At 36.7% G+C, this 10,000-nt stretch overlaps 1 pseudogene; it reads left to right on the top strand.

The window, feature by feature from the left end:
- Window positions 1-3,678: 3,678 nt before the first annotated feature.
- LOC135225370 (putative nuclease HARBI1) lies at window positions 3,679-6,593 on the top strand (annotated as a pseudogene).
- Window positions 6,594-10,000: the final 3,407 nt, after the last annotated feature.

The raw sequence follows: 10,000 nt of genomic DNA, 5'->3' as shown, positions 1-10,000 counted from the left end.
TCTGGGAATTGAAGATGTGGGAGAATGGTGGAGGCATAATGCATCAGTGATTAGAAGACATGGAAAGGAGATACTAGGGGAAACATCTGGAATAGTATGGGAGGAAAAGGAGAGCTGGTGGTTGGGGGAAGAGGTGGGGGAAGTGGTGAAGGGTAAAAGGGAGGCAAAGAAGAGATTTGAAGAGTCACAGCTGGAGGTCGACAGAGAAAGATTAAGAGAAAGAAACAAAGAAGTAAAAAGGGTGGTAGCTCAAGCTAAGGCGAGGGCATATGAAGAGGTTTATAATGAACTGGAAACCAAGGAAGGGTTGAGTAAGATGCTCAATCTGTCAATAGTAAGAAATAAAAGAACAAAGGACATCACCCATATTAAGCAAATGAAAGATAGGAATGGTACGGTCATAAAAAAGGAAGAAGACATCCTGAAAAGATGGAAAGAGTATTTCGAACAACTGCTAAATAAAGAAAATGAAAGACTTGTAAGAGAGGATGGACAAGTAAACATTGGAATGGTAATGGGGATATCTAGGGATGAAGTGATACGAGCCTTAACAAGAATGAGGAATAGGAAGGAAACAGGACCTGACTAAATCCCAGTCGAAGTTTGGAAAGCCTTAGGAGAGGAAGGGGTAGACATCTGGTATGATCTGATGGTAAAAATATTTGAACAAGAAAAGATACCAGAAGAATGGGGGGAAAGCATATTAATACCTACATTTAAAGGTAAAGGTGATGTCCAGGAATGCAGTAATTATAGAGGAATAAAACTAATGTCTCACACGTTGAAGATTTTAGAAAGAATAATAGATAGCAGGTTGAGAGAGGAAGTAAGAATAAGGAAGGAACAGTTAGGATTTATGAAGGGAAGCGGCACAACGGATGGAATATTTTGCATAAGGCAGTTGAAGGAGAAATTTAGAGAAAAACAACGAGACCTGCATCTGGTATTCATAGACCTTGAAAAGGCCTATGACAGAGTGCAAAGGCAAGAAATATTGAGATGTTTGAGGGAGAAGATGGTGCCGGAAAAGTATGTCAGAATTATTCAGATGTACAGTAAGTTCCAAAACTGAAGCAACAAATTTCAGAGAATTTCGTTTGAAATTCACTAACTGGCAACTACAACTCGTAGCTGAAAAATTCATTTTTTTTTTTTCTACAGTGAAAACTCTATCAAGCAAAATAAAGCTATCATATGATGCACAAATATCAAATCTATGATATTTATAACAATCATAAGAAAAAATTACGGTAACAGTAATTATTTTAAAGTATAGTAATTACTTCAAACTATAGAAACGAAACAATTTGAAATTCTCGTTCAACACAGGATTACCAATGTATATTTCGAGCAATGTGGAAACAAATATTTTAATATCATAGTGTATTATCAATTATTTTAGCAAAGATGAATAAAACCATGCAAGTATCAATAGAATGAAAAGGGAAAATCTCCGCGACATTAAACATAATCAACCATGAATGCACCTAAATTCAATAGAGAAGTTAGGTGTGGTTGGTAGTGCTAATTCTATCTTCTAAGGGCCGTATCCAGAAATCATACGATGGTTCTTTGTATGCGATCCTCATGGTCTTGCCATATCCAGAAACCACACAAACATACGCAGGCCTTCGCATTTAACGATGAAATTTTGGAACCATAGTGAGCGACGCGTCGCATGGGTAGCCCCTTGCGATGGCAGAATTGAAAGAATGTAAATTTCAACTCTGCATCAAAACACATTTGCCAAAGTGACTTATCTACAATGTCTATCGAAAATATAAAACAATTTGTGGTAAAAAGACATGAATAAAAGCACGACAAAGATCTTGAAAGGAATACTTTTAAGAAGTCTTTGCTTGCCGTAAATGCCGACGACGGATGAATTCGAGCTCATCGTAACATAAACAAGCAGTAGATCAGCTGTCTTGGAATTCTTTTTCTTCAAAGTAGACTTCGTTGACGTGTTTAGAATTTCCTTTTCAAAACAGAATTACGTTTTAAAATGGTATACATCTAGAAAGCTTAATGTGGTAGTATTATATTGCCCAAGAAAGTTAAAATCAGAACAGCCACTTGAAGCTCTCAAGTAGGCTGGTGATGCAAGCGTGAAATTCCATGTAGGCTGTTTGTAATAAGAAAGTATGTAAGTGTAAATGACTTGGCTAGGTTCCATGTGATACTAAAATGAGATTGTCCAAGCCTTTAAAAAAAAGGATGAAGCTAATTGCCTATGGTAGTGGCTACCAATAGGTATGGGTTGCAATGGCTTTCACAGGTAGTGAATTGCCAAATCTAGTAGTACCTAAGCCAAATTACTGATTTCTTACAGGCTATATAAAATTTTAGTTCGGTTACGGAGAAGTATTTCTTCTCTCTCTCTCTCTGTATTGATAAATTTAATAAGGAATTTTCAGTATTTCCGTTAGGTTAATACTTAGATACCAAAACCATCTTAGAATGCTGTGTTCCTTTCCTACACCTGGGCTTCACCCCTTTGGCCCCCACCTGACTTAAATATGCATCCGTAAGTAAACAGGCTGAGGAGACGAAACAAAAATTGAATCGATCAGAAAAAGTTTCAACAGCAATACAGACGTTTAAAGGAACTGTCCACTGAATTGTTAGAGAATAGAACCTCACTAACCTAATTCTCTGGACCAAAGAGGTTGGTATATCCAAGGCACTTGTGTATATATTATGTATGTATTGAGCATTAGAAACACTATTTATTCAGCTTTTCCTTCTTTTTTTTTAATAAAGAGAAAACGTTCAAATTTCAATATCCATTTTATCTTTTAGTTTATGTTCAATATGAAATTTTGGTCAAAAGCCAGACACTGAAAACTGTTTGACATTCAGCACCAGAAAACTTAATAAGCACAAGAATAAGGAAGCACAAGGTCAAAATGGACTCCAGAAAGAGGAAAAGGAAAAAATAAATAGAAGGGCCTAGAGAAACTTATCTGCACCAGCAGCTGATGCTTGAAGCTAGTATATTTGACAGCAACTCTATGAATCAGGCATCAGTTACTGGTCACTAACCCTCCCCCCACAGAATCCTTATGTTAGGTTACTTTACTTTGCCTTCATCTAGTCTTATTATAATTTCCCTTCAGAGTTTCAGCCTTTCCTCTTTTATGCCATCCATTTCAGCTGCCTTTTCCAATTTCACACTTCTACTGCCTTTTAAACCTCCCTCCTCTAAATGGGTCTTGCATTATCAGCATTCTTCCTGTCCCATCTATGCAAGTAATCACAGCACTTTTAGTATCTATACAGTGTTGATTTTTTGTATTTTGTCCCCTTTTTATACATACTCTATCCTCACTTTTTCCTGGGCTGCTTTCCCTATTGGTACCTTTGGGTATATAGTTACTTGCTTTCTAATCGGGGTGACAATCTAGTTAGCAATACGACTAATATAATACTCAGTGAGTTCCTAGACAATGTTTTTTTTCAGTCTTGATCATATTACTCCTTATATCTTTTATGAATTAAACAAACTAATTTCCTTTTTCCAGCTTGAACAGTTTTCATTACTGTTGTGTTTAGACAGATATTTAGTACTTTAGTTATGAAAAGTTTGGTTGATGGCAGTAATAGTGATGCAGTATATTACAGTTGCGTTTTTCTTTTATTTCTTTACCATGAAAAATAATTTCTCCACGCAATCAATTTTTGGTAACCTTATGGTACATGGCAACTGGAAATTTCCAGTAGACATTGGGAGATTGTTCAGATATGGCCCAGAGTAGTGTGTCGAGGTGCCTTACGGATGTTTAAGCTGCTATTGCCATCCTTGCACAATAATTTATCAAATTCCTAACTCCACAGGATGAGAACAAAATGATGATGGAGTTTATCAAAAATAGCTGGAATGCTTGGTGTGATAGGCTGTGTGGATGGTACACATATATACCTATAGAGAGTCCAGGAGGTCTTAATGCGGAATTGTACAGGTGCAGAAAACACCTTTTTTCTATGAATGTCGTGGTTGTATGTGATGCTTCTTTGAGGTTCACTAATGTAATTGTAAATTGGCCAAGCAGTGCTCATAACTTCAGAATATTTTCTACTTCAAGATTAACAGAACCTAGAGTCGGTCATGTATAGAGGTTTTTTGTTGGGAGACAGTGATTATCCATGCCGTTCTTATATAATGACACCATTTCTTGCTCGCAATACACATAAACATAGACGTTACAATGCTGCACACATCAACACTCGCAATCTTATAGAACTTGCCAGAGGACTGCTTAAATAAAGGTTTCCAATTATCAATACCGGTCAGAACAAAGTTGGATAATACTAAGAACATAATAATTGCTTGTGCAGTCCTTCATAATTGTGCAATAACAAACAGAATACCTCTACAGGATGAAGAAAATCTTGAATTGAATGATTTTGGTAAACCTGATGTGGGTATCATTGAAAGGGCTGACAATATCAAAGGAGCTCAACGTAGGGCCCACATTGTTGACGGTTTTTTTTTTAAGTTTAAATAGATTATGTATTTATTTTCTGTTAATTAGGTTGAAAGTAGTACAAGGAACCACCCCTTTTGGTAATTTGCACTTTAATAACAGTAAATCTATAATCTTATTACACTTGCATTAAGAAGCATTTTAAATATTGAATTGAATAAAGTGACAACACATTAACCCAAGAATGCTTTTGTCAGAGCTAACAGCTGTATGTGCTAGATAAATTGAACATGATACCAAGAAAATGAAAATACACTTCTTATTGACTTAATGAAATAGGAAAATATAACTTACATGTTTGCCTTTAAAAATGTACACTAATGGATTTATTATATTTATTTTCTGGTTCATCCTGAAAAAAATATTCAATATCAAAAGCAATCTATGGTTAAAAAGATGTAATTCATTCTAGATTACGAGAATTGACTGAAAGAATAAATATTATTTTTTAACATAAGAAAAGATTTATTCAGGAACTATTACCATATTTGTCAATCTGACACCCTGAGAAAGACAAGACTGTTGTACTTGCAAGATGAAAATGGTGATAAAAAAAAATCTGAACAACTTGTGATTCAGGTTAAATCATAGCTATCTGGACCTGTGGTTCAGGTCAAATCACAACACCATTACTTAGACCTTTACTTATGATGTCTAATATACATTATTTAGAAACAATGGTTTAAGAATTATATCATAACGGGCTACCAACGCATGAGCCAGTGTCCTGCAGAAGGCGAGGGCAATCTTTATGTAAGTATATCATAAAAATATGGCCAAAGTAATAAGAGGGACATTAAAATATTATACTACCCCTAAGACGTTCTAAACTCTGATTAATTGATAAATTATCCTGTTAGTACATATTATCCCTATCACAGCATAGGCTACCAATTTTGAAAATATAATTTCGAAGTAAATCTTGTAATGTATGATACTCAATACCTAATTTCACTTAACATCAGATTCATCAAAACAATATAATACTTAATATCAAGATGCAAATGGACATATATGATACTCAATACCTAATTTCACTTAACATCAGATTCTTTAAAGCACTATTATATAATACCTAATATCACGATGGCAATGGACATATTAAACCTATGTAACAGCATACAAACTAAGAAATGAATATTTGGAAGTATACACTAACTTACAAATAGGAACACCTGATTCATGAGAGCACCTTCATATACCATAGGTATAAAATAAAATATATACTAACACTACATCACAACATAGAAAAATATGAAATGGGGTTGGTTTGGTTTATGAAATTTAGGCATAACGTCAAGCAATGGGGTAACTATGGCCATTCAGCATTAGAGAAATAATAAAGTTAAGTGAAGGCTGACGTTATGATGAAACCATCATTTAACAAACACACCTATCAGTGGAGCCATTTTTCTCTCCTAAAAGCAAACACATGATCTATGGAAATAACACCCACTGTAACCCTAGCAATAAGGCTAAATTCCATAAACCAACCAATACCTAGTTTATTCATACGAGTTGCGCATTGCTTCATAGGCAGATTTTGCAGTTAAGAAAAGCATTCAAGTTAGCAAACACAGTCATTGCATTTCATTCATATTGTTAATCAATTTCACCTTTAGTTCATGCTCTTTTTTGGCCATTATATGTTGCTCCTTTTCATTTTCCATTCTGAGATTATGCAGTTCCTCTTGTCTTTCCTTACACTTGATGTATGCATCATCTAATTTTAATTTTTTGGTTGAAGAATGTGCTTCCTCTGTGGGTGTAGAAGACCGAGGTATTGGAGATACATCCCATGATGTGTTGCGCAATTTCGGTGAAGTTCTGCCTGGAGTTACAATAGGCGTTGAAGGACGGGAAGTTTCGTGGGGAACTATGGGTTTAAAAATTAAGTGTTCCATTGAAGATGGTACCGATGACGTAGCTGACCGATTAAGGAATGTGGATCTTGATTCACGATTAGACGAAACACCACATTCTGATTGTGCTGAGGTTGGAAGTAGTGTCTCCGTAATACCTGAAAATAGTGCCGAGGTCGAAGGCAAATCAGAGGTTGAAGGCAGTGGCTCTGTAATACCTGAAAATATTAGGCAAAATAAATAGTTGATCTACTGCACCTTAGATGTCAATCTCTTCTGCAGCACTTCTAAACTGAGTATACAAGTGCTGAAACCTTTAGAGTCATACAGCATTAAAATGTTATCTTCAACCCAGTCATCAATAATAAAAACATAACCATTTTGCTTTCCCCCAAGGCACTACAAACTTTTCAGACAGGTAGTGTAATGGCCATCAAAAAGTTGAAGGTTCACTATTTAATCAATTTCATTCTTGAAAACATCAGAGTACTTACTTATTTTAACATCATGTATGGACTCTCCTGTTTCGTCAACTGGATGAAATGTTTCAAGTAAATCTTTGTCCATGATTAATTCTGTCATCAGCGATGCGGCTATCACAAACTCTTCTGAATGGTTTCGAAGATCTGGTGGAGGACCACCACCAGTTCTGCATAGCTTTTTCTTGACAGTAGCATCTTCCTGCTTTACTCTAGTAAAAAAAATATATATATATTAGAATAAATAATGTTTTCCCATTGGCTTTCTAATATATTCTAACAACTGTGACTTTAAAAATAGATTTAAATGAAATTTCAAAATATAACACAAAGCCTACCATCCTGTGTACTTCTCTTCCACCTCCAGAATAATGAGTAAAACATCTGTCGCATGATTGAATTCGTAAGAAAAGTCATTTGAGCATTTACACAAATATTAATGAGCACTTAAGAAAATAATTTGACCTTTGTGTGGCTGGAAATGGCTGCACATTATAAAGCATAATAAGGGAAACAACCGAGTGGTCTAGTTGATCCAGTCTCGCCCGCTTGTTGATCCACCCTATGAAAAAGTTCTTTAACACGTCCTGACACTGGAGATGTGCACCTGTCATGAGTCATCGGTGGTGGGAGCAACACCTCAAGACCTGTACCCTCCTTTAGAAGTAGGCAAAAGTACTTTTTGGGAGGGTGGATCAACAAGCGGGCGAGACTGGATCAGCTAGTCCACTCGGTTGTTTCCCCTATTACCACTTGAGTTAATGTAGCCTAGCCTGAGCAGTTCACATAGTTGCCACAATCTATCGTAGCCAAGACTGGTAGGCATTATACAGTCTTCAGGCTTCAGACATGCTAGCATAAATGTGAACTCAATTAAAAAAAAAAAGAACAAAAGGTTAGCCTATTTCAGGTGTTGCCCAATCCAAATCATTTGACAACCTGCAGACAAGAGCCAAGATCTCAAATGTTGGCTTAAACTTTTGAAAATAATCACTTGGCCCAGTTTGCAAGCAGGTATCACACGTTAGGGTAAAACAGTATTTATACTTCGGAAAATCTCGTATAGCTACCCATAAGAAAAATAGCCAAAGTTTTACCATCAATTTTTACAGTAATAAACTGGCTGTTTAATTTAGTTGCAAATCAACCCATTAACAATACGATAATAATACTGTGTGCTCTAGCCCTTCTATCCACCAGGAAATTGTAAGATCCTCCGCATAGCTATTCTAAACCTAAATTAGATTTCCCAAATTTCCTATGATAGACATTAATAAATAAAAATTCATATCAAATTATACAAACCTAATGCCTGATACACCAACTGCTTTTGTAATAAGCTAGACATTACTAACCTAACCATTCCTAGAGCACCCCTCACATCCCCTATGATTTGGTTAACATAGCCTAACCCAACCTATTCTACTATGCCCCATTCTATTTATTTGAAGATAATATATTTTTATAATATAATAGCTTTAGATGATAAAATAGTGTTCCATTGGTTAAGCTACACTAGGCTAGCCTGATGCGAGTAGCGTTAACAATTGAACAAGCAGCCTAGGCCTGTCAATAGCATAAATTTATTTTAACCTAACTGATAGTTTACACACCATTTTGCCCACAGCGGCCTAAATTTGCTCTGACTACAATTACAAAACAAAAATGCATCCTTACTTGCGTTTTATGTGGTCGAAACAGCGCTGGAACTGCATTGATGACCGTGGAAGTTGGTCTGGATACATGGCGTTGAACTTCAAAGTAACTTCTTGCCATGCCTGACGTTTTCTTTCCAAAGTTCTACTTCCCGTAGATTGTTCGTTGGTTACACTCATGCTCCTTCATCAAATTAAGCATCATTAAACGCCGAGAATCAGCTACTGGGGGTGCACGCTCCATATTCCGGCATCCTGGTAACTTGGCAAGTTGCGTAAATTGCTCGTGGTAACTGTTTGTTCAGATTTCCACGCCATATCAGGACAGCAAATATCAAGTATACAAAATATACTACAGATATGCAGTATCTTTTTATACTAAATAATAAAGACATAAAGCCATTTCAATTTAGTATTATGGTACTAAAATAAAAAGTCTATGATACTGATACAGCCTTGTAATCATCGATTCCAGTCATTTCATTCCCAGTAATCGCATATATTGGTAAGACTGTTCAGCCAGTGAAGCAATGCGATGGGAGTTCGGCCGTTATACGATTTCTGGATACCATGACAACCCTTCGTTTGAGACCATACAACAGCGATCGCCTTTGTATTGACAAATGTGATCGTATGATTTCTGGATATGGCCTTTAGCCCATTCATCGTCAATATCGTGATGGATGTAATGACCAGGGATGTTAGAAAGGCAGTGCCATGGTGCATGTTATAGGCGGATGACATTGTGTTGTGTTCAGAGAGGAGGGAGGAGTTGGAGGGGAGGTTGGAGAGGTGGAGAGCAGTACTTGAGGAGAGAGGAATGAGAGTAAGCAGATCAAAAACCGAATATATGTGTTCCAGTATTACTGAGGACAGTGGAAGTAGCAAAAGATTGGGTGGGGAAGAAATAAAGCAAGTACAAAGGTTCAAGTACTTAGGGTCCGTATTAGAGGATAGTGGAAGCATGGACCAAGAGGTGAGACACCGAATTCAGGCAGGATGGAATAACTGGAGGTCTGCATCAGGGGTCCTCTGTGACAGGAAGGTCCCTCTGAAATTGAAAGGAAAGTTCCATAGGACGGAGGTCAGACCAGCAATGTTATATGGAACAGAAACAGCAAGTATGAGGAAAACAGAGGAGAAGAAGATGGATGTAGCAGAAATGCGAATGTTGAGATGGATGTCGGGAGTAACAAGGGAAGATAGGATTAGAAATGAGTATATAAGAGAATCGACAAAGGTAGTTGAAATATCGAAGAAAATACAGGAAAGAAGGCTTCGATGGTATGGTCACCTGTTACGAAGGGAGGAACGTCATGTTGGAAGACATACGATGAAAATGGAAGTGTGGGGTAGAAGGTAGAAGGTAGATGGGACGACCAAGAAAGAGATGGCGTAATTGTGTAGGGGAAGATATGGTATTGAAAGGTATAAATGAGAACGAGGCAGAGGACAGAAATCGATAGAGACGACTCATTCACAATAGCGACCCCATATAAAAATGGGTTTAAGCTAGG

This window comes from Macrobrachium nipponense, chromosome 13 (genome assembly GCF_015104395.2).
Source record: "Macrobrachium nipponense isolate FS-2020 chromosome 13, ASM1510439v2, whole genome shotgun sequence".
In the NCBI taxonomy this organism is placed as follows: domain Eukaryota; kingdom Metazoa; phylum Arthropoda; class Malacostraca; order Decapoda; family Palaemonidae; genus Macrobrachium; species Macrobrachium nipponense.
The sequence above is the reverse complement of the archived record's forward strand: the minus strand, read 5'-3'. Positions and strand labels throughout refer to the sequence as shown.